Genomic DNA, 22,200 nt, shown 5'->3' with positions numbered 1-22,200 from the left:
AAATCGCCGCCTTCCCCAACGAAGCGCGGGCCCTTTGGAACTTTGTTTGCCGTAATTGCTGGTGACTTGACCTGTACTGCTGCCTGGATGGGACACTTGCCAAGCACGTCCTACTGCCCTGGTGGGACTCTTGCTCCTCGGGTGCACCGCCGCGTTGTTCCTGCCCGAGTGCTCAGAGCTGCTGCAGGGGGAGGCGCTGTCATCGCGCTATAAAGCGCCACCTTCCCCCACGCAACGTGGGACATGCGCGGTGACACTGGGAGAAGCCCGGGACAAGGGGGGGGCGTCTAAGGCCGTCCGAGGCTGAAAGAGGCTGGGCCGCCCCTCTTGGTTCCTGCATATGTGAGGTATGAGTGATGAAATAGCTTTTTACTCTCCACACCGTTCTCCCTACTGTCTGCAATCCATCAAGATACACTCCTTCAACACCCTATGCCTTCTGACTACCCCTATTTGTTCTTCGATTCGATTTTGTGGGTGCTCCATGAGAACATTGTGGCAACAGGAGATAAATTGTTGAGATCCCAACAAGTTGCACGTTGCATGGTTTAAATCCAGGTGACTTTCTACCAAGTTTCATCCCAATAAAGGCGGTTAATTTCAGTCTCAAGTCTCGTGTGCCTGGAACTTTAAACCAGCTAATTGGACTACGTTCATAGAACTTCCTGGTTACTTCAATTTTTGGTACAGGAATTAGTAGTGGAAGATATTTGTCTTATCGGTGCACTTTTGTTAAGCAGTGCAATTTGGCGTCATAGAGTGTTTGGTTGTTGATTATCTCTGGGGGGGCAATTTAACAATGAGTAAAGGGAAGGGAGCTGCTGGAACGCTCAACGATTTTATAACACAAGCGGAATCAGTATTATGTCACAAAATTGAACTTGCACAAAGGAGATTATCCTTAGACCCCTCCCAAGACAATTTGGAGCACAGTTGCCAACAAATGTATTGCATTTAAATCCAGGTATGGATAATCAACATGAGAATACCCAATTCACTCTGAGTAACCACATAATAGAACTAATGATCTTCGAATGGGAATAATCAGGCAAGCCCTGGGATCTCGAAAAGACTACGAGTACAGAAAATAGTGGGACCATCCAAAGACGGAAGATGAAAATTGCAGAGGGGAGAAAAAACTGGTGAAACAAAAGAAAAATTGGGTGGAAAAGGGACTACACATAATAAGGATGTAAATGTATTGGAACGCGAGGAGAGCAGGTTTAGAACAATAGGGGTGCAAACCGATGCCCATAGCTTTCTTGGACAAAGTACGGAGAACAAAGCAATAGGAGCTTTAGAACAAACTGTAGTGGACATCTTTAAAACTGATTTATATTCTATACAGACTCAGATAAATGAGTGCATGGATAGTAAACTCCGGGCTATGGGCAGTAAAATTGACCAGTTAAACGACACCATAGGCCAATTAGGCACCACCATTGGGGAGGGAAATGGAATAATTAAAGAAGGGGCCAAATTAATATCTGAACTAAAGATAGTCCTTTGGGCCAGTAAGGAAACCCATGGTGCTAATTGTACCTTGAAACAATTGAGTATAGAAAACCCAAATACTGTTGAAATAGGTACTATAGCAGAGAACACTGGGGTGAACGAGCCAAAAAAGAAGGCTGCCATCAGTTCCGATAGGAGCCTAATTAACCCAGAGAGAAACAGTTACAGGGCAGCAGTGCATAGCCCAAAGGGTACCGATTTGATCCCCAATTCTGATATTACCTCCTGCTACATGCCCCTATGTCCTAGATTTAGCTGGTGTCCCAGCTTTGAAAAGGGACCAAAATGAATCCTGGCATAATCTCAGGAGCAAAGTTGTTGACTAGCTTTCCATGTACAAAAAGTTTAATGCTAATAAAACAAGTGAAATTCTGATGGTATGTAGGGTAGGGAGATTGCATTGCTGTAGACTTTAAGCACCCTCACGCAGTACGTACCATGCTGAAAGCACGCGAGGAGACGTCAACATGGAAAACTAACATCCATGCCCTACCACTAGGATATTTGTACAAACCGACTGGAAATGGAATTAATAATTATCAAGCCAATCTACTATTTCCAGAAACTTCTAATAGCTTCCAAGAGTTATCATACTTGGAGGCAGTAGATTGACTGCACCAGTCAGATGTTACTGTAAATGAATTGTATGCGGTAGAGAGGGAATTAGATGGGACAAATATAGCATCAACTAGGAACTATTGTGAAGAAATGGGAGCAAGGGGAGCATGCAGTGTGAGTGAGGACGTATTACTACCTTCAAGAGTCAATAAAATTCCTGAGGGCTTACAGGTAAGTGAGGGAAACTGTATAAATATAATATCTAGTGAAGGCCCCATGACCTTCACTAGAGGTCAGCACTAGGGACCATGTTGATTTAAAAGTAATTTTATGGAACATAGCAGGCCTTAAAAGGAATGTTAGAGACCCCGAATGGAACGAATATATCAAAACAAGTGATGTTTGTTTATTACAGGAGACCTGGGTAACTAAGATTCCACATAGGGTTGGATACAAAACTTTCTATACAGCAGCAGTTCCATCTGAAAGAGGAAGGCCATCTAGCGGTTTAGTGATTTGGGTACAAGTGACCCTTGGCATAAGAGTAACTCAATTATGTACGGACTACCGAGATATACTTGGAATCAAATTCGTAACCAAGGATTGAAGGGTATTGTGCATATATAATGTTTACAATAGACCAGGCTTGGCATCAAAGGAGTCACCGATAATTGAACAGATGGATTCTATTTTAAGCCTAGTGGATACAAGTGCAAGTATAATAATAGGTGGAGATTTTAATTGTAATTACAAACTGATCACAGGGCTCGGAAACATTTTAGAAGATGAAGGCTTGGCCAATAATATTCCCATTTTGTGTGATTGCAAAACTGTCCAGTGCACCGTGTTAGCATTCCAAATAATGAGACTAATGATGAGCCATGGCTTAAGGGCATGCAATGGTCATCTTAAATCAGACGTACCGATGGCTCCAACCTTTTGTAGAAGTACTACTCAATGTAAAATAGACTATATAATCTTATCCTTGATATTTGGTATCATGCTGTAGATCTAAAGATTATAACAAGAGTAGAAAGTGATCATCGTCCGCTGGAACTTGTTGTAAAAGGTACACTGATGCATAGTTTAGCTGAAAGTGTCAGCATAACTGGTAATAGTCCAGACGATATCATAGTTAGTAATAATCGCCGCTCAGTTAAATAGGCACATATGCTGGAGCATGGCGAAAAGCTGGCAAGTGTTTATAGTATTTTTGCCAACACCTTTTGCAATTATACTACTACGGAATCGGAAAGGAATATATTTTTAGATCTACATAAGGAATATTTTAAGTCATTGATTCCATTGGTAATAAAAACATCTAAAATAACTGGAAAAATGGATGCAGCTACTACCGATGGGGAAAGCCTGGTATAATAAGGATTGCCGTATTGCCAAGGCTGAGTTAGTACTAGCCATCAAAAGTGATAGCGTGTTGACAGTTAAAGAAGCTAGATTAAAATACAAAAAAACACTAGAGAATGCTGAAGCATTTTGGGATGATGAGATATGGTCTGATTTGCTAATAGCTGCAAAAAATAATGACCAAATGTCCTTTTGGAAACTAGTGGCCAACGGAAACAAAAATGAAAAGGGCTCTAGAGATGTTTATCTCGATGAGTCTACTTAGATAGATAATTTCACTAAGTTATATGGAGCTCCTGAGATTGAAAATTCCCTTTTTAATGACGACTTATTGCTAAGTTCAAGTGAAGGCAATTTAGATTTCGATCTACAAGAAACGATTCTGGCTATTAACTTAGTTACAAATAGTAAAGTCCCAGGATTAAATAAGATTCCTGGAGATATATACAAACATGTTACCTGCTTCTGGGGCCCTTATATTAACTGTTTGTGCAAATTTACCAGAGACATGGAGGGGGGGGGGGAATCATTTGCATTTTTAAAAAGGGCGATAGAAGCGATCCTGCGAACTATCGCCCAATTAGTTTAATTGACGTTTTACAAAAAATGTATGCAAGGCATAAATCGTATACATTTTTGGATTGAGGACAAAAAAGTTTTCTCAAAGTTTCAGGCAAGATTCAGAGCCAAAATAAGCACCAGAGATCAGGTGTTTAGGTTTTGCTGCCTGTGTTGGAAGTACGTAAACATAAGGAAGGGTCACTTATATGTAGCTTTTGTTGACCTTAGGGCTGAATTTGATCTCATCCCCAGACATCTGTTATGGAATACACTTAGTTGTCAGGGGCTACCAGCCAACCTCCTGAAACAGATTATTATATTGCATGAAAACAACTTTGCAAGGGTAAGGTGGGGCATGGTAGTCAAACTAACTAGTCCAATCCCCATAAAAAGGGGTGTTTGCCAAGGTTGTGTGTTGGCACCAACATTGTTTTCATTGTTTGTCAACGACATACCATGTTTTTTAAATGGTTGCAAAAATGATGCACCGAAGCTGGGGGGGGAGGGATGATACCTGCCCTATTATTTGCTGATGATACCATCCTGACATCCCAAACACCGAAGGGGTTACAATGTTTACTTAGTACTTTCCAAACATATTGCAGCAAAAAAGGCCTTGAGATTAATACCAATAAGACAAAGTATATGGCAATAAATCCTCATGAGTCCTTTAGAGAGAATGTGTTTTTAAATGGGAAAAAATTGGAATATGTTCAACATTTTTAGTTATTTGGGTGTCTCCCTGGATTCAAAGTTATCATGGAAAACCCAATTACAAAAGAGTAAATTGCTATTAACACAAAATACCTTACCGATCCTAAAAAGGCACGGAAATAGCCTCAACAAAGCTGTATCACCAGCACTTGAGGTTTTTCGATTTAAAGCCCAAACAGCAGCATTATATTGTGCTGAATTATGGGGATCCTCATTCAAAAAGGTCTTTGAGGTTGGTGAGAACAAATTTTATAGAGCATTGCTAAAATTACCAGTACGTACTCCGCTAAAACCAATTATGCTTGATCTTAACACGAAATGCACTGATCACCATGCCATTTTGAGACCCCTGAGGTTTTGGGTTAGACTTTGGACAACACCTGAGTTGCTCGATTACAAGGCTGCATTAATGGAAATAATGAAAATGGACAGTAATAACTGTATTATATGGTTCAAACATGTTTCCAATTGGTTTAAAAAGATTGGCCTAGTGCATTTCTGGAGCAACCCATTTACATTAACCCCAAACTCGAAAAAGATATAAAAAACTTCTTTTTGGGCATTTATGGATCACAATAGATCAAGTGAAAGGGTGAACGGATTTTGAACAAGCAAGTTCCTTACATTTAAAGATAGTGCTTGCTTTGAATTATTTTTAGATTAAGTAAATCCACCACTTGCCAAAACGCTATACCTGAAATATAGATATTGTGCACTGATGATAAAATCAAGTGTAGCAAGGTGGGCAAATGATAGTAATGATTTGTGTATGGTATGCTCATGTAAAGTTAAAGAAGATATTTAGGAAGTGTTTCCAGTGCTGTACCTGACACCGAGGGCCGGGCTTGGCTCTGCCGTTCCGCAGCACCAACAGCAAAGGGCCGGGCTTTGCTCTGCCTACTCCACCGGCTAGGCTTGGCTCTGCCTTGTCCCTCCCACCCCGTGACCAGCAGCAGTGATGCCTCAGTGTAGCGCCAGGAGGCGCATAAAGGCACTGTCGGTGCTGAGTCCTGGGGGAAGTGTTTCCAGTGCTGTACCTGACACCGGGGGCCTGGCTTGGCTCCGCCGTTCCGCAGCACCAACAGCAGAGGGCTGGGTTTTGCTCCGCCTACTCCACCGGCCGGGCTTGGCTCCACCGGGTTCCTCCAACCCGTGACCAGCAGCAGTGAACCCTCAGTGTAGCGCCAGGAGGCGCAGAAAGGCACCGTTGGTGCTGAGTCCTGGGGGAAGTGTTTCAAGCGCTGTACCTGACACCGAGGGGCGGGCTTGGCTCCGCCGTTCCGCAGCACCAACAGCAGAGGGCCGGGCTTTGCTCCGCCTACTCCACCGGCCGGGCTTGGCTCCGCCGGGTCACTCCAACCCCGTGACCAGCAGCAGTGACGCCTCAGTGTAGCGCCAGGAGGCGCATAAAAGCACCGTCGGTCCCTCGTCCCGCGGGACGTGCGCGGGCGCACCAGGAGAAACCCGGGACAAGGGCGGGGCCGTCTGTGGCCGTCCGTGGCAGACCGAGGCTGGGCTGGGACAAGGACTGTGGCTCTTTTTGCCTCTGGACTCCCCAAAACTGTGAGACTTATCTTGTTACGTACTGTGGACCCTTACAGGTGTAATCGTAGTTGCAGCCACCTTTGGTAAAGCTCACTTGCTGCAATAGTAACGGTGCCTCTAAAAACTTTGTGTTTATAACTGTCATCTAGGTATATAATAATGTCTAAACTTAGATCGGCTAAAACTCCCCTTGTAACGAGTACAATGGACAATTATTTGGTCAAGGTAGTTAGTAAAATCAATAAAGAAAAGCGTCTCTCATTAAACCGGATAAGTCCACCTGCTACACCGACAAGTTTGTTTGTCCCACTAGTTATCCCTGTCCTAGATCGAAGCTGTAATGAAGGCCCGGATTTTATTAGTGATAACGAAACACTCCCAGAACAGAGGCAGGAAGTGCAGGATAAATCCCCAGATATCTCATTACAACCTTCCCTGATACCTTCACCGGCATCCTCGCCTGTACGAAGAGTAGTAAGGGCCTGCACGAAGGCACCAGTAAAGCGGGGGGGGGGGTTAGGAAATCAAAAAAGGCTGGGACTCTACCGATCAGCTCAGGGGGCGCAAATGAGACTTTAAATAAGGCCGAGTTGACTAACCTGCACCCTGACCATATTGACCTCTTGGCCAGCATTATTGATCTAAGCTAGAACTCATGATCAAACCTCTTGTGGCAAAATTAGATAAGGTAACACAAGAAGTATCTAGATTGGGTGGTCTTTTGAATTCTCATCTAACCATGACCAAAACACATAAGACCCCCTAGGTTGGCAATATTGTCAATAAGGATCTAGTTTCTTCTAGCATTGGGGGGAATAGGGTCACACATACTGTACTAGCCACTCAATCACCACTGGTACCATTCACTGAACCACTCCCAGCACCCGCTACTCAACCTCCCCCTACGATTTCTAGTAACCAACCCACCATAGTTGGGGGGAATAATGAATGGAGGAGCGTGGCTAAGAGAAGAGCATCAGTTAATCTCCCCCAGAGTGTGTTCCTTATACAGTTGTATTAACTAATGTACCTAAGGTGGATTCTCATCTTACTGACTCTCGGCTAGAAACACACGAGGCCTTGAAAAATAAATCACCATCGTGGTTGAGCAGGAATTGTGGTTTTCCACTTGCCTTTTCTAATGAAATAATCTCTACCCAAAGAGTTAGTTGGATAGGAAATTCTAGGAAGAACAACAGGGGGCACTGTATTATTATTAATTTCAAGCACCCGCAGCATGTTGCCACAGTTTTACTTAGAGCAGCTTCCTTACCTGTTGCTGATAACATCGTATGTGCACGCCCCCTTGGTTTTTTCTATAATCATCTCAATAATACACCGCCTCCACATATTGATCAGACCAGGTTCCCTGTTTCACTACATAGGCGTGGCTTTGTTTCTCCTTCGCAAAACGCATATCAATCATCAAATAGACTGGACCCATATTGTTACAGGTTGGCTAGGCCATTTAACCAATTTGATCAAGCCCTCATAATTGGAGGAAAATAATTGACAGTCAAATGAATCAAGGACTAACGTACAGCCACCACATCCAACTTTTAGAATAGTGACTTGGAATATTACTGGAATTAAGGCTAAAGCAGGGAATGATTCTTGGATTAATTTTTTAAAAACTTATGACATTATAGCACTTCAAGAGACATGGGACCAGGTAAACAGTTTCTCTTTGGATGGTTACAGACACTTTTGCATCCCAGCAATTAGCAGCGTTGCAGGTAGATCCAAGGGAGGCTTACTAAGTTTATTTAAACTTGACCTAAAGGGTACACTAACTCAATGTAATTCAGGTTGCGAGAATTGTTTAATTGTGGAACTATCCACTCTTGATAAGCCTATAATTTTATTTATTAACTTTTATAACTCAAGCACCCATGAGTGCGCCAGTTATAATCTGGATGTATTGGAGACATTTTTAACAGTCTACAGCGTAAATGTGAATACTTTTGAAATCATTTTCCTTGGGGACTTTAACATTCATCCCTGCAACCTATCGTGTGTCAGTCTAGAAGAAGAAGGTCCCCCATATTCTTCACCCACGCACTTCGAACACTCCAAACAGGGGGAGGCCCTTGAAAACTTCCTGGCTAGATGGAACCTTTATGAGTCGGGTTGTGGGAAAGGTGGAGGTAGGTCCCCCACATTTAAAGGAATAGATGATGGTACATATGGACGACCACAATGACCAGGACGCCATCAAACTGTTAGATCTCGCATCCACCCTGGGTCTTTCCCCCTATCTTTCTGGTCCGACCCACGACAAAGGCCACACTCTTGATCAGGTTTTTTCCACCACACCTATCATGGCTATAACACTTCTGCCAATCGTTTGGTCTGACCATTTTCTTGCCCATTTTGAAATACCTTCTACCTCGGCTTCTCCGGCCAGCGCCACGAGACAGCAGGGCAGCAGTTATAGGGCACTTCATCGGGTGACCCCAGATATGCTCACACATGCTCTGGTTGATCACCCTGTGTCTTGTACTGGGGACCTGGAGAAAGATCTGGAGAGCCTGCAATCCTGGCTTCTTGCCAGACTAAATGAGCTCGCTCCTTTACAGCCACCCAGGTCCGCTGCTCGACGGGTCTCTGCCCCCTGGTTCACGGAGGAACTAGCCCATGCCCGTAGGCAATGTAAAGTTGCGGAGCGGGCTTGGAGAGCCCAGTATGAGCCTGAGGCCAAACAACGGTATAGAACCATGATGAAGGCATACCATGAACTAGTCCTTCAGAGCAAGAAATGTTATTTCGCCAAAAGGATTGACGACGCTGCCAACTCCTGTGAGGAGATTTTTTCAATTGTGCGTGAATTCACTAGCCCCCGGTCCATCTCTACTCAGGGTGCCCCAGCGGAGACCTGGGCCAACACTATTGCCAACTTCTTTACCACCAAAATTAGGCAAATCCAGGTTTCGTTCCCGTTGAGAGCCCCAGATGATGTGTCTGCGGTGCCGATTGAGACAGCTTCTCTGTCTCCCTCAGGCCCAGCTTTGCTTGAATTTCCTCCCCTTTCGGTTGTAACATCTTTAGCCTTGATGAGGAACCTTAAGTCGGGCTCACCGTTAGATCCGTGCCCAGCAAAATTTCTAGCAAAAATGGCAGATGCCATCAATCCCATAGCCAATCCCATCCTCAATTTATCCCTGAGCAAGGGATTTCTGCCCCAGTCCTGGAAGCAAGCCATGGTCATTCCCCTGATTAAGAAGCCCAATCTTGACCCAGAGGCACCCTCCAATTATAGGCCAATCTCGCTCCTTCCAGCACTGACTAAGATCTTGGAGAAACACGTGCACAGCGTGCTTTCCAACTTCCTGGAGTCCAATGATTTACTTCATGAATCCCAATCGGGCTTTCGCTCCAACTTAAGCACCGAGACGGCGCTCCTGGAAGTCTCGGAGATCGTTAAAGACGTGCTGGACACGGGAGGCAGTGTAATGTTAGTTATGCTAGAACTGTCGGCGGCGTTTGACACCGTCCCCCATGAGGATCTCCTCACCAGGCTCCGTGACATCGGGCTAGGGGGGACGGTGCTCAACTGGTTTTCTTCCTTTCTGGCCAACCGCCGACAGACGGTCTGGGTCCCACCCGGATCCGCCGAGATGCCGCCATTGGGAGTCGGAGTGCCTCAGGGCTCTATTTTGAGCCCCACTCTATTTAACATCCTTATGACCCCTCTGGCGACATTGGCGGAGTCCTATGGGGCCCGGATCGTCTCTTATGCTGACGACACTCAGCTCCTTTTCACCTGTCGCAAGAGCGAAGAGTTCGATGGAGAAAGGATCCGTGAGTGCCTTGGGGCTGTTTTTAGCTGGTTTTCACATAACAGCCTTAAGTGCAACTCGGACAAATCTGAAATACTATTCTTCGGATGCCCATCAGAACCAGATTGGCAGGGATGGTGGCCTGCCGACATGTTCCCTCCCACACAGTCTTCTAAGTGGGCTAAGAACCTGGGAGTTAAAATTGACAATGAGCTCTCGCTCAAATCCCAGGTTTCCACTCTTACGGGAACATGCTTTGGGATTCTCAGAATGTTGCGCAAGTTCTTTCCCCTTCTCTCGGAGCAACATCGGAGGATCGCTGTTCAGGCCCTCATAGGGTCCAGATTGGACTATGCCAACGTCCTATATCTGGGCTTGCCTGAATATCTCCTCCAATGGTTGCAGGTCACCCAGAACGCTGCTGCGCGTGCTATTTTTGGCCTTCACCGCCGCACTAGCGCCTCTAATCTCCTTGTATCCCTCCACTGGCTTCCGGTGCGGAAGAGGATACTGTTCAAGGCCATGACCCTTGCCCATAAGGCCTTGCATGGCAATGGCGCCAAGTATCTCCAGAGGAGGTTGGACTTCTATCGACCTGCACGATCCCTCAGGTCAGAAGCCTTGGCTTTGGCTCGGGTGCCACGCATTAAAAGGGCCCGGCTAGGCGGCCGGTCCTTTAGTTTCCTTGCTCCTCAGCTATGGAATTCGCTACCGGTGTCCCTGCGAAACACCGCAAATCTGCTTGTCTTCAGGAAAGACTTGAAAACCTGGCTGTTTGCTGGATAATCTGTCCCCTTCTTTAGGCCCCTGTTTCTGTTATTGTTATGTTTTCTAGCTCTTTTCTAGGGTCTGGAGCTCAAAGCGCCGGGACACTCCTTTGGAGTAGCCGTTGCGCTATAAAAGTCCCATTTTAACATAACATTTTAACATACTATCATTGATTATATTTTTATGTCCTCTTTTTTGTTGTGTAAAGTTCTAATGTATAAAACTGAGGTTTTGGTCTTCAGTGACCACAATCCGGTGTTAATAGAAATAATGTCTGCTGACTTATTAAGCATGAAAACGGTGACACATAAGGGTGGCCTAAACTTGATCGTTAAAGACCAAGGACACAGGCTGAAATGGGCAAATATAGTCCCTGAATCTTTTTTGCAAGAAGTACTGGATAAAGTTGAGGACGAGGTGACCGTATGCCTAGAGAAACAGGCTCTAAACATACACGTGGTTATTGCTTTTGATAAAATCTGTAGACAAATCAACCAAAGTTTACTTGTCAGTTCAAGACAGAAGATACATCATGGCAAGAGATGGTTTAACAAAAAATGCTCTATGGCACATTGTGATCTACTTAAGGCCTTGAAGGCCACCCCTAAAGATTGAGCTCAAATAGTCAGCCTAAGATCTGCCTACAACAAAGCTATCCTAGATAGGAAGAAAGAGCTGAAATACGAGGCCTGGGCACAATTACTTGCCCCGGATACCCTGAAAAATAGTGGGCAGTTTTGGAAAATCGTAAATCAACCGTTATTCTCGGGCGAAGAGAATACCCCACTTGAGGCTAACATCCCAGAAGAGGGCTGGATAAAACACTTTGGTAAAATATACTCTGACCCAAGCAATGAAACACAAAAGGACGATATCTCTCTTATACCCGAGGGCTCTATAGTAACCTTTGAGGTCTTAGAAGTGGAAAGAGCGATTGAACTGACCCTGAAAAACAAGGCTCCTGGTCCTGAAGGGGTCCCCGTAGACGTCTTAAAATGTGCAGTAAAATTCTGGGCGAAGATTTTGTGTAATGTTTTTAATGTTTTAAACCAAAATAATATACCGGCCTCCTGGAAAAAATCTATCATCATTCCAGTTTTCAAGAAGGGAGACAGGCAGGACCCCTCCTGTTACAGACCCATTTCCCTAATTGACTCCTCTGTCAAGATTTTGGGACGGGTTATCTTGTTTAAATTAAACAAATGGGTGAATGATAGAGGGGCACTGTCCAATGTGCAATATGGGTTTAGACCAAAAAGGAGTACTTTAGACCAATGTCTCAAATTACAATTGTTACTGGACAAATATACCAAGGCCAAGGAGGGGTCCATGTACCTGGGGTTCATGGACCTCTCATCAGCTTTTGACCTTGTAAACCGGTCAAAGCTGTGGAAAATTTTACTCAACATGAGACTCGATAGGGCCTTAATAAACCTTCTGGCGGATCTACATTCTGGCTTACTAGCTTCGGTCAGGGTCACCACGGAGGGGCGCTGTTCTAGCCATTTTAATTCAGAAAGGTGGTCAGGCAAGGGTGTATCCTGGCTCCCCTTCATTTTACGATATACATTAATGCCCTAGAACCTGCACTAAAGGAGGCCACCCTTGACATTCCGCATATAGGGGAACTTGGTATTCCAGTTCTCCTCTACGCGGACGACTCTGTTCTTCTTTCACGGACCGGGGTTGGACTACAACGGCTCCTGGACGTCTTCGGGTATTTTATGGGTTCCCTGGACCTTAAAATAAATGCAAATAAGTCTCAGATTATGATTATGGGGAGGTGCTCTAGGAAGAAGCATTCTAAAACTTTTTTTTGCGGCGAAGAAGAACTTTGTAGAGTGCCCACATTCCCTTACCTGGGGATTATTTTTGATGAGAGAGGGAACTGGGGACCGCAGTTAAAAAACAGAAACATTTCCCTCGCAAGAACCACCTCTGCACTCCAGGGTTTTATTAAAAAATTGGGGGCTAGGCCTTTAGTAGCATTAATGAAGATCTATAAAGCGAAATGCCAAGCAGTGGCCACATATGGTAGTTCAATATGGGGCTATAGTGCCCCGGATTGTTTACAGATTACTGAAAACAAATTTTGGAGATCTGTCCTCTCAGTGCCACAGTCTACTCCCTCATATACTATTCATTCTGAATGTGGGGTAGGCTTTATTTCAGACATGATAAGAATGGCTCCTCTAATATGCTGGATGAAGACCTGGCTAAATCAGGAAATCCCACTGAATCATATTATGCTGAAAGATTGTCTCCAGTTTAGATAACATCAACAAGATTCAGTGGCTGACATATGTTAAAAACAGTTTTCTTAAAATAGGGAGACCAGAGCTTTTTTCCTCTCCAGAGTCAATAACATCAAAGGACATTGCACTAATTAAGGGTGCAATGGGACAGATGCTAAGCCTGGAGAGAGAAGAACTGGAACTAAAAAAAACACTGTAAGGACTAACCTCATTATATCCAGCCAACTAGGACCTGAAATGTATCTTAATGTAGTGAACCGCCCATACCACAGGTTTCTTTTAACGCGATTCCGTTTTAACATGATTTATTTGAACATTGGTTATTTTCCCAACTGGAGTACCCCTGAAAATGCAACGCCGTGTTCATGTGACAACTTTTCCACCCTGAACACAATGCACTTTTTGATGTTCTGTGGTCACTACATGGAATTAAGGGTGAAATTGTTGATCCCAATTTTAAAGGAGGCTGGGTTTTTGCAGGTTAAGCCAGCTCTTTTGTACTTGCAATTACTACAGACCCCCAGGATCATTTTCCATGTTGCTAGTTTTTTAGTGGGTGCTGTTAGGACTAGGAATAGGAAATTGACTGTTTGCTCTTAAATGAATTTGGACGTAATTCTGTATAATGCTTGCACTGTGAACAATGGTATTCTGGGAAACTATAATTGATTGACGCTTTTTATCCTTTATATCATGATTTTATCCAATGAATTTTATTCAAAGATTTTTTACAGGTTTAACATTCTGCTTTTATGTTATGTTATGTTATGTTAACAGTTTGTGTAAGCGCGACAGCTGCCCCAGCAAAGAGGCGTCCCGGCGCTGAGGATCAACAAGTGCCATACCGATAGAGGTGAAAGAACTGGGACAGGCTGTCCTAAGGAGGGGGGAACAGATGGGTCTTAACGGCTTTCTGGAAGGCAGACAGGTTGTCCATAGAGAGAATGTTCATTGGCAGGGAGTTCCAGAGCTTAGCTCCCAGCAATCTGAAGGAGTGACCGCCAATACGACAGAGCTTTGTGCGGGGTACAGTCACTAGGTGTTGGCCTAATGAGTGCAAACTGCGCTGTGGCACATAAGGTGTCAGAAACGGGCGCAGAAGTTCTGGGCACCTGGATTTAAGGATCTTGAATGCCAGGGTAAGAGTTTTGAACTGAATATGGGATTCAATAGGAAGCCAGTGCAGCTTTCTGATAGTAGCTCTAACAGAGCATCTGCGGGGAAGACCCACCAAAGATCTTGCTGCCGAGTTCTGAACTCGTTGTAGTTGTGCTATCTCCGCTTTATTAGCGCCCAGAAATAGAAACCTGGCGTAATCCAAGCGAGAAAGGATCGTGGACTGTAAAATGAGCTGTCGAACTTTGGAGTCAAAAAATTTCAGTATCGGGTTGAAGCTCCTCAGCAGGCCCACACAGGTAGCAGCCACTCTTTTAGTGTGGGTCTGGAAGCTGAGCGAGGAGTCTATCCAGACTCCCAAGTTTTTAACCAGGGATTTGGGCGGTGGGATGGTGCCCAAAGAAGAAGGCCACCAGTGCTCATTCCAGTAGATGGTATTATTCCCGACAAGCAACACCTCCGTCTTGCCTGCATTAAGCTGCAGGCAATTGTCCGTCATCCACTGGACTACTGCAGCCAGCCCGTTCCTGAATCTCAAGGCCGAAGTAGATGGCCCTTCGGTAAGAGTGATGACCAGCTGAGTGTCATCTGCATATGACACCAGCGTAAGGTCCCACTCTTTAGCCACGAGTGGCTGCACGTAGAGATTAAAAAGGGATGTGCTGAGTGCAGAGCCCTGAGGGACTCCCTGGCCGATGGAATGGGACTGGGAGAGATACGGGGGAGCTGACACCCAGAAGGATCTGTCCTTCAAGAATGAGCGAAACCATTCCAGGGCAAGACCGGTAATCCCCCTGTCACCAGACAATGTAACAGAATGTCATGTGATACCGTATCAAAGGCCGAGCTGAGGTCTAACAGGATCAGCGCATCACTCTGACCGGCATCAAGAATCGTCCAGAGGTGTTCGGTCGTGGACAGTAGGGCAGAATCAGTACTGTGGCCAGGCCTGAACCTGTTTTGTGATGGGTCCAGGATGTTGTTTTGGTGCATATATTGGGACAGTACGTTGTTTACGTGGGCCTCCGCAAGTTTAGACACCCATGGGACCAGGGAAATAGGCCTGAAGTTTTCTAGTTTGGAAGGGTCCAGGGTAGGCTTTTTAATGATGGGGAAACCCATGCCTGTTTCCAGGCGGTAGGGACACTGGCCGAAGAGAAGGATAGATTGAGTATAGAGGCCAGGGGTGGCAGGAAGTGTGCTAGAGACTCAATAAATTGAGCCGGCCTCATGGGATCTGCCGGAGAGCCAGACTTGACTTTCCTGCAGAGTTTAGTCAGGTCATCGTACGAAATTTCTGGTATGAGCGCCAGCGCGGTGCCACAAGTGTTGGGATTAGTGGGGTTGAGTGGATCCAAAGAGTGCTGCGGGAATGACCTGTACATCCTTTGCACTTTTTCTACAAAGAAAATGGCAAGCTCCTCGCACTGCTGTGCGGAGGTGATGGTGGAGACAGGGATTCTACTACTCTGGAGTTCTTGCACCAGTTTGAAGATACATTTGGTGGGATTAGGGCTGGAGTTAATTTCTTCTGCATAGAAAGAGGCACGCGTGGAGCAAATTACTTTGTGATAAAGTTTTTCTTTAGCCAGGTATAGTACTTTATCCCTATCTTTATAGTCCCTTCTCCAAATTCGCTCGGCCTTCTTACAGTCTTTCCGCATGGATCTCAGAGTGTCATTGTACCATGGGTTGGAGTAGGATCTACGCCCCTTGGTCCATTTAGCTGGAATGAGGGCATCTAATCCTCTGATAATCCAGTCGTGGAAGGCGGCGTATGCTGTATCGATTTCCATATTGTCCTCTCTAAGGAACGCTCCTAGGGTAGTGTGAAGGTCTTTGGTTTTAAGTTTATGCCAAGGCCTCTTGAAGAGCCGGGTCGGCTCATCCTTATTGAATATTTCCCTGACCATCATGGTGCTTTGTAGTGATCTGTCCATCCCATAGGTTTGGGCGCATACGTCCTGAACTCCGGGATGTTGGTAAAGACAGGGTCTAATACATGCCCAGCCGAGTACGTAGCAGTCTGGATTTAGGAGTCAGATCAAAATGGAGATTTAGATCTCCTAATATTGTGAAGTTAGCCGAGCCCACAACCAAGGAATTGGCCACCTCAAGAAGAGATTCAATGAACTTAGAAGTAGGTCCAGGGGGTCGATAGATATAAAGCCCTGACAATACAAAGTGAGGGCCTATGACGATCTTAAATCGAGCCCCTACACAACCCCAAATCTCTTCCTTGGTAAAGGAGCAAGTGTATTGATTTTTATAGATATCTGCTATGCCGCCACCCCTAGCGTCCCTCTTTAAAGTCCTAATCAAATAGCCGTCTGGCAGCGTAAGATTCGGTAGACTAGCCATGTCATCGCGAAGCCATGTTTCACATAGCAAAAGAACATCCGGAGACTCATCAAAGATGAGTGTGTTTACCTCTAAGTAATTTTTTGCAAGGGACCTAACATTCAGTTGGAGAACGGTAAAAGGAGCTTCTTTAGGCGAGCCTAACCTGTGTCCAAGGAGGCAGGGTCTGGGTGCAGCAAAATCACAAGACTTACTTTGTAAGCATGTCTGTCCAAGGTAGCCTGGTAGCTCACTACAGGTCTGGCCAGGGTTCAGGGCAAGTAAGAGCTCCTTATCATAATGGCGATTTTCCCGTAGACCTTGGTCAGGGGGACAGGCGAGAGGCGATGTCTTGGTGATGACAGGCGCAGACGGGCTTGCCTTGGGCGCGCCATCGGCGCGCCCACTGCGCCCGCCCACTGCGCCGTCGGGGATTGGAATTCATTTTAAGGAGGAGAGTAGGGTGGGAGGCAGCCGCAACTAGAGCGCTAGCCCTTCCTCACCCAAAATGGCGGCCACCCCATGCTTGCATCAGCGTCAAATCGGCTGTGCGGGGAGTGAGTGCAAGGCAGGAGCAGTGTCTTCAAGTGCAAATTAGCAAGTAATACAGGCACGAATTACCGACACATTAAAATACAATTCAAAACGAGCGTGTGCAAAATGCTCTAAACAAAGAAAGATACATTTTTTTAAAAAGCGCGGTAAAGTAGAGTGCCCACCAAGTTTAGCAGCCCCCGGCTTCCGCCTCAGGGGTAAATAACACAAGTAATCTGTGTGGCTCGGTTTTAAGGCAGCTTAAGTAGTGAGCGAGGGCGGGAGGCAGCCGCAACTAGAGCGCTACCCCTTCCTCACCCAAAATGGCGTCCCCCCCACGCTCGCACCAGCATCAAATCGGCTGTGCGGGGAGTGATTGCAAGGTAGGAGCATTGTCTTCAAGTGCAACTTAGCGAGTAATACAGGCACGAATTACCGACACATGAAAATACAATTTAAAATGAGTGTGTGCAAAATGCTCTAAACAAAGGGAGATACGTTTTTTTTAAAAGCGTGGTAAAGTAGATTGCCCACCAAGTTTAGCAGCCCCCGGCTTCCGCCTCAAGGGTAAATAACACAAGTAATCTGTGTGGCTCAGTTTTAAGGCAGCTTAAGTAGTGAGGGAGGGCGGGAGGCAGCCGCAACTAGAGCGCTACCCCTTCCTCACCCAAAATGGCGTCCACCCCACGCTCGCACCAGCGTCAAATCGGTTGTGCGGGAGTGAGTGCAAGGTAGGAGCAGTGTCTTCAAGTGCAAATTAGCAAGTAATACAGGCACGAATTACCAACACATTAAAATACAATTTAAAACGAGCGTGTGCAAAATGCTCTAAACAAAGGGAGATACGTTTTTTTAAAAAGCGCGGTAAAGTAGAGTGCCCACCAAGTTTAGCAGCCCCCGGCTTCCGCCTCAGGGGTATATAACACAAGTAATCTGTGTGGCTTGGTTTAAAGGCAGCTTAAGTAGTGAGGGAGGGCGGGAGGCAGCCGCAACTAGAGCGCTACCCCTTCCTCACCCAAAATGGCGTCCACCCCACGCTCGCACCAGCGTCAAATCGGCTGTGCGGGGAGCGAGTGCAACGTAAGAGCAGTGTCTTCAAGTGCAAATTATCAAGTAATACAGGCACGAATTACCGACACATTAAAATACAATTTAAAACGAGCATGTGCAAAATGCTCTAAACAAAGGAAGATAATTTTTTTTTATAAAGCGCGGTAAAGTAGAATGCCCACCAAGTTTAGCAGCCCCCGGCTTCCGCCTCAGGGCTGAATAACACAAGTAATATGTGTGGCTCGGTTTTAAGGCAGCTTAAGTAGTGAGTTAGGGCGGGAGGCAGCGGCAACTAGAGCGCTACCCCTTCCTCACCCAAAATGGCGTCCACCCCACGCTCGCACAAGCGTCAAATCGGCTGTGCGGGAGTGAGTGCAAGGTAGGAGCAGTGTCTTCAAGTGCAAATTAGCAAGTAATACAGGCACGAATTACCAACACATTAAAATACAATTTAAAACGAGCGTGTGCAAAATGCTCTAAACAAAGGGAGATACGTTTTTTTAAAAAGCGCGGTAAAGTAGAGTGCCCACCAAGTTTAGCAGCCCCCGGCTTCCGCCTCAGGGGTATATAACACAAGTAATCTGTGTGGCTTGGTTTAAAGGCAGCTTAAGTAGTGAGGGAGGGCGGGAGGCAGCCGCAACTAGAGCGCTACCCCTTCCTCACCCAAAATGGCGTCCACCCCACGCTCGCACCAGCGTCAAATCGGCTGTGCGGGGAGCGAGTGCAACATAAGAGCAGTGTCTTCAAGTGCAAATTATCAAGTAATACAGGCACGAATTACCGACACATTAAAATATAATTTAAAACGAGCATGTGCAAAATGCTCTAAACAAAGGAAGATAATTTTTTTTTATAAAGCGCGGTAAAGTAGAATGCCCACCAAGTTTAGCAGCCCCCGGCTTCTGCCTCAGGGCTGAATAACACAAGTAATATGTGTGGCTCGGTTTTAAGGCAGCTTAAGTAGTGAGTTAGGGCGGGAGGCAGCGGCAACTAGAGCGCTACCCCTTCCTCACCCAAAATGGCATCCCCCCACGCTCGCTCCAGCGTCAAATCGGCTGTGCGGGGAGTGAGTGCAAGGTAGGAGCAGTGTCTTCAAGTGCAACTTTGCAAGTAATACAGGCACGAATTACCGACACATTAAAATACAATTTAAAACGAGCGTGTGCAAAATGCTCTAAACAAAGGGAGATACGTTTTTTTAAAAAGCGTGTTAAAGTAGAGTGCCCACCTAGTTTAGCAGCCCCCGGCTTCCTCCTCAGGGGTAAATAACACAAGTAATCTGTGTGGCTCGGTTTTAAGGCAGCTTAAATAGTGAGGGAGGGCGGGAGGCAGCCGCAACTAGAGCGCTACCCCTTCCTCACCCAAAATGGCGTCCACCCCACGCTCGCACCAGCATCAAATCGGCTGTGCGGGGAGTGAGTGCAAGGTAGGAGCAGTGTCTTCAAGTGCAAATTAGCAAGTAATACAGGCACAAATTACCAACACATTAAAATACAATTTAAAACGAGCGTGTGCAAAATGCTCTAAACAAAGGGAGATACGTTTTTTAAAAAAGCGCGGTAAAGTAGAGTGCCCACCAAGTTTAGCAGCCCCCGGCTTCCGCCTCAGGGGTAAATAACACAAGTAATCTGTGTGGCTCGGTTTTAAGGCAGCTTAAGTAGTGAGGGAGGGTGGGAGGCAGACGCAACTAGAGCGCTACACCTTCCTCACCCAAAATGGCGTCCACCCCACGTTCGCACCAGCGTCAAATCAGCTGTGCGGGGAGTTAGTGCAAGGTAGGAGCAGTGTCTTCAAGTGCAAATTAGCAAGTAATACAGGCACAAATTACCAACACATTAAAATACAATTTAAAACGAGCGTGTGCAAAATGCTCTAAACAAAGGGAGATACGTTTTTTAAAAAAGCGCGGTAAAGTAGAGTGCCCACCAAGTTTAGCAGCCCCCGGCTTCCGCCTCAGGGGTAAATAACACAAGTAATCTGTGTGGCTCGGTTTTAAGGCAGCTTAAGTAGTGAGGGAGGGCGGGAGGCAGCCACAACTTGAACGCTACCCCTTCCTCATCCAAAATGGCGTCCACCCCACGCTCGCACCTGTGTCAGATCGGCTGTGCGGGGAGTGAGTGCAAGGTAGGAGCAGTGTCTTCAAGTGCAAATTAGCAAGTAATACAGGCACAAATTACCAACACATTAAAATACAATTTAAAACGAGCGTGTGCAAAATGCTCTAAACAAAGGGAGATACGTTTTTTAAAAAAGCGCGGTAAAGTAGAGTGCCCACCAAGTTTAGCAGCCCCCGGCTTCCGCCTCAGGGGTAAATAACACAAGTAATCTGTGTGGCTCGGTTTTAAGGCAGCTTAAGTAGTGAGGGAGGGTGGGAGGCAGACGCAACTAGAGCGCTACACCTTCCTCACCCAAAATGGCGTCCACCCCACGTTCGCACCAGCGTCAAATCAGCTGTGCGGGGAGTTAGTGCAAGGTAGGAGCAGTGTCTTCAAGTGCAAATTAGCAAGTAATACAGGCACAAATTACCAACACATTAAAATACAATTTAAAACGAGCGTGTGCAAAATGCTCTAAACAAAGGGAGATACGTTTTTTAAAAAAGCGCGGTAAAGTAGAGTGCCCACCAAGTTTAGCAGCCCCCGGCTTCCGCCTCAGGGGTAAATAACACAAGTAATCTGTGTGGCTCGGTTTTAAGGCAGCTTAAGTAGTGAGGGAGGGCGGGAGGCAGCCACAACTTGAACGCTACCCCTTCCTCATCCAAAATGGCGTCCACCCCACGCTCGCACCTGTGTCAGATCGGCTGTGCGGGGAGTGAGTGCAAGGTAGGAGCAGTGTCTTCAAGTGCAAATTAGCAAATAATACAGGCACGAATTACCAACACATTAAAATACAATTTAAAACGAGCGTGTGCAAAATGCTCTAAAAAAAAAGGAGATACATTTTTTTTAAAAGCGTGGTAAAGTAGAGTGCCCACCAAGTTTAGCAGCCCCCGGCTTCCGCCTCAGGGGTAAATAACACAAGTAATCTGTGTATAACTAATGTAATGTATTTTACATATGCTCTGTATAGTACTATTGTCTTTTTATGATATTAATTTATCGAAATAAAATATTCTGACTGACTGACTTAACTGTATTATATGGTTCAAACATGTTTCGAATTGGTTTAAAAAGATTGGCCTAGTGCATTTCTGGAGCAACCCATTTACATTAACACCAAACTCGAAAAAGATATAAAAAACTTCTTTTTGGGCATTTATGGATCACAATAGATCAAGTGAAAGTGTTAACGGATTTTGAACTAGCAAGTTCCTTACATTTAAAGATAGTGCTTGCTTTGAATTATTTTTAGATAAAGTAAACCCACCACTTGCCAAAACGATATACCTGAAATATAGATATGGTGTACTGATGATAAAATGAAGTGTAGCAAGGTGGGCAAATGAGGGTAATGATTTGTGTATGCTATGCTCATGTAAAGTTAAAGAAGATATTTTGCATATTCTGCTATTTGTCCGTCTTATACGTCCCTAGAAAAAGATAGATTAGACCACTTTGTATAAATATATGTGTGAGATTGTATAAAGAAGCAGAAAGGATCCTAAAGACTGACACTAGTCAGGTCATTGTCTTTGGTATTAGCAGGTTTCTGTTGGGCGTAAATTTTATTAGAACAAAAGCAGTGAGAAACTTTAGAGAACTGTCATAGAGATGTCAGATTAACAATGCTCTCAAATCCGAATGTTTTAAAATGTATTTATTCATATGCCTTTTTAATTATATATATAAGGCTGCCACTCCCCAAATGTCCTATTTGTCAACTATCGAATTGCACTGAACTTGATAACTGTTCACTGAGATCTCTCTTTTGTTTGTACTTGTACTGTTTTTTTATGCATCTTTTATGATACTGATGTATCGAAATAAAGATTACAAACAAATGAGTCAAAGACAGGCACTTTGCTTTAGCCTGCCTTGAGATTTTAGGGGCACGCCCATCTCTAAAACGAGGTCTGGCATGGTAAAATGGCCTACTCAGTTATGTGTAATGTGCAAGCAAGACCTCAGGCATGGACCTTTTTGGGCTTATGCCTGTTTACT

Source organism: Lissotriton vulgaris, chromosome 4_1, assembly GCF_964263255.1.
Source record: "Lissotriton vulgaris chromosome 4_1, aLisVul1.2, whole genome shotgun sequence".
NCBI lineage: Eukaryota > Metazoa > Chordata > Amphibia > Caudata > Salamandridae > Lissotriton > Lissotriton vulgaris.
Note: the sequence above shows the minus strand (reverse complement) of the source record.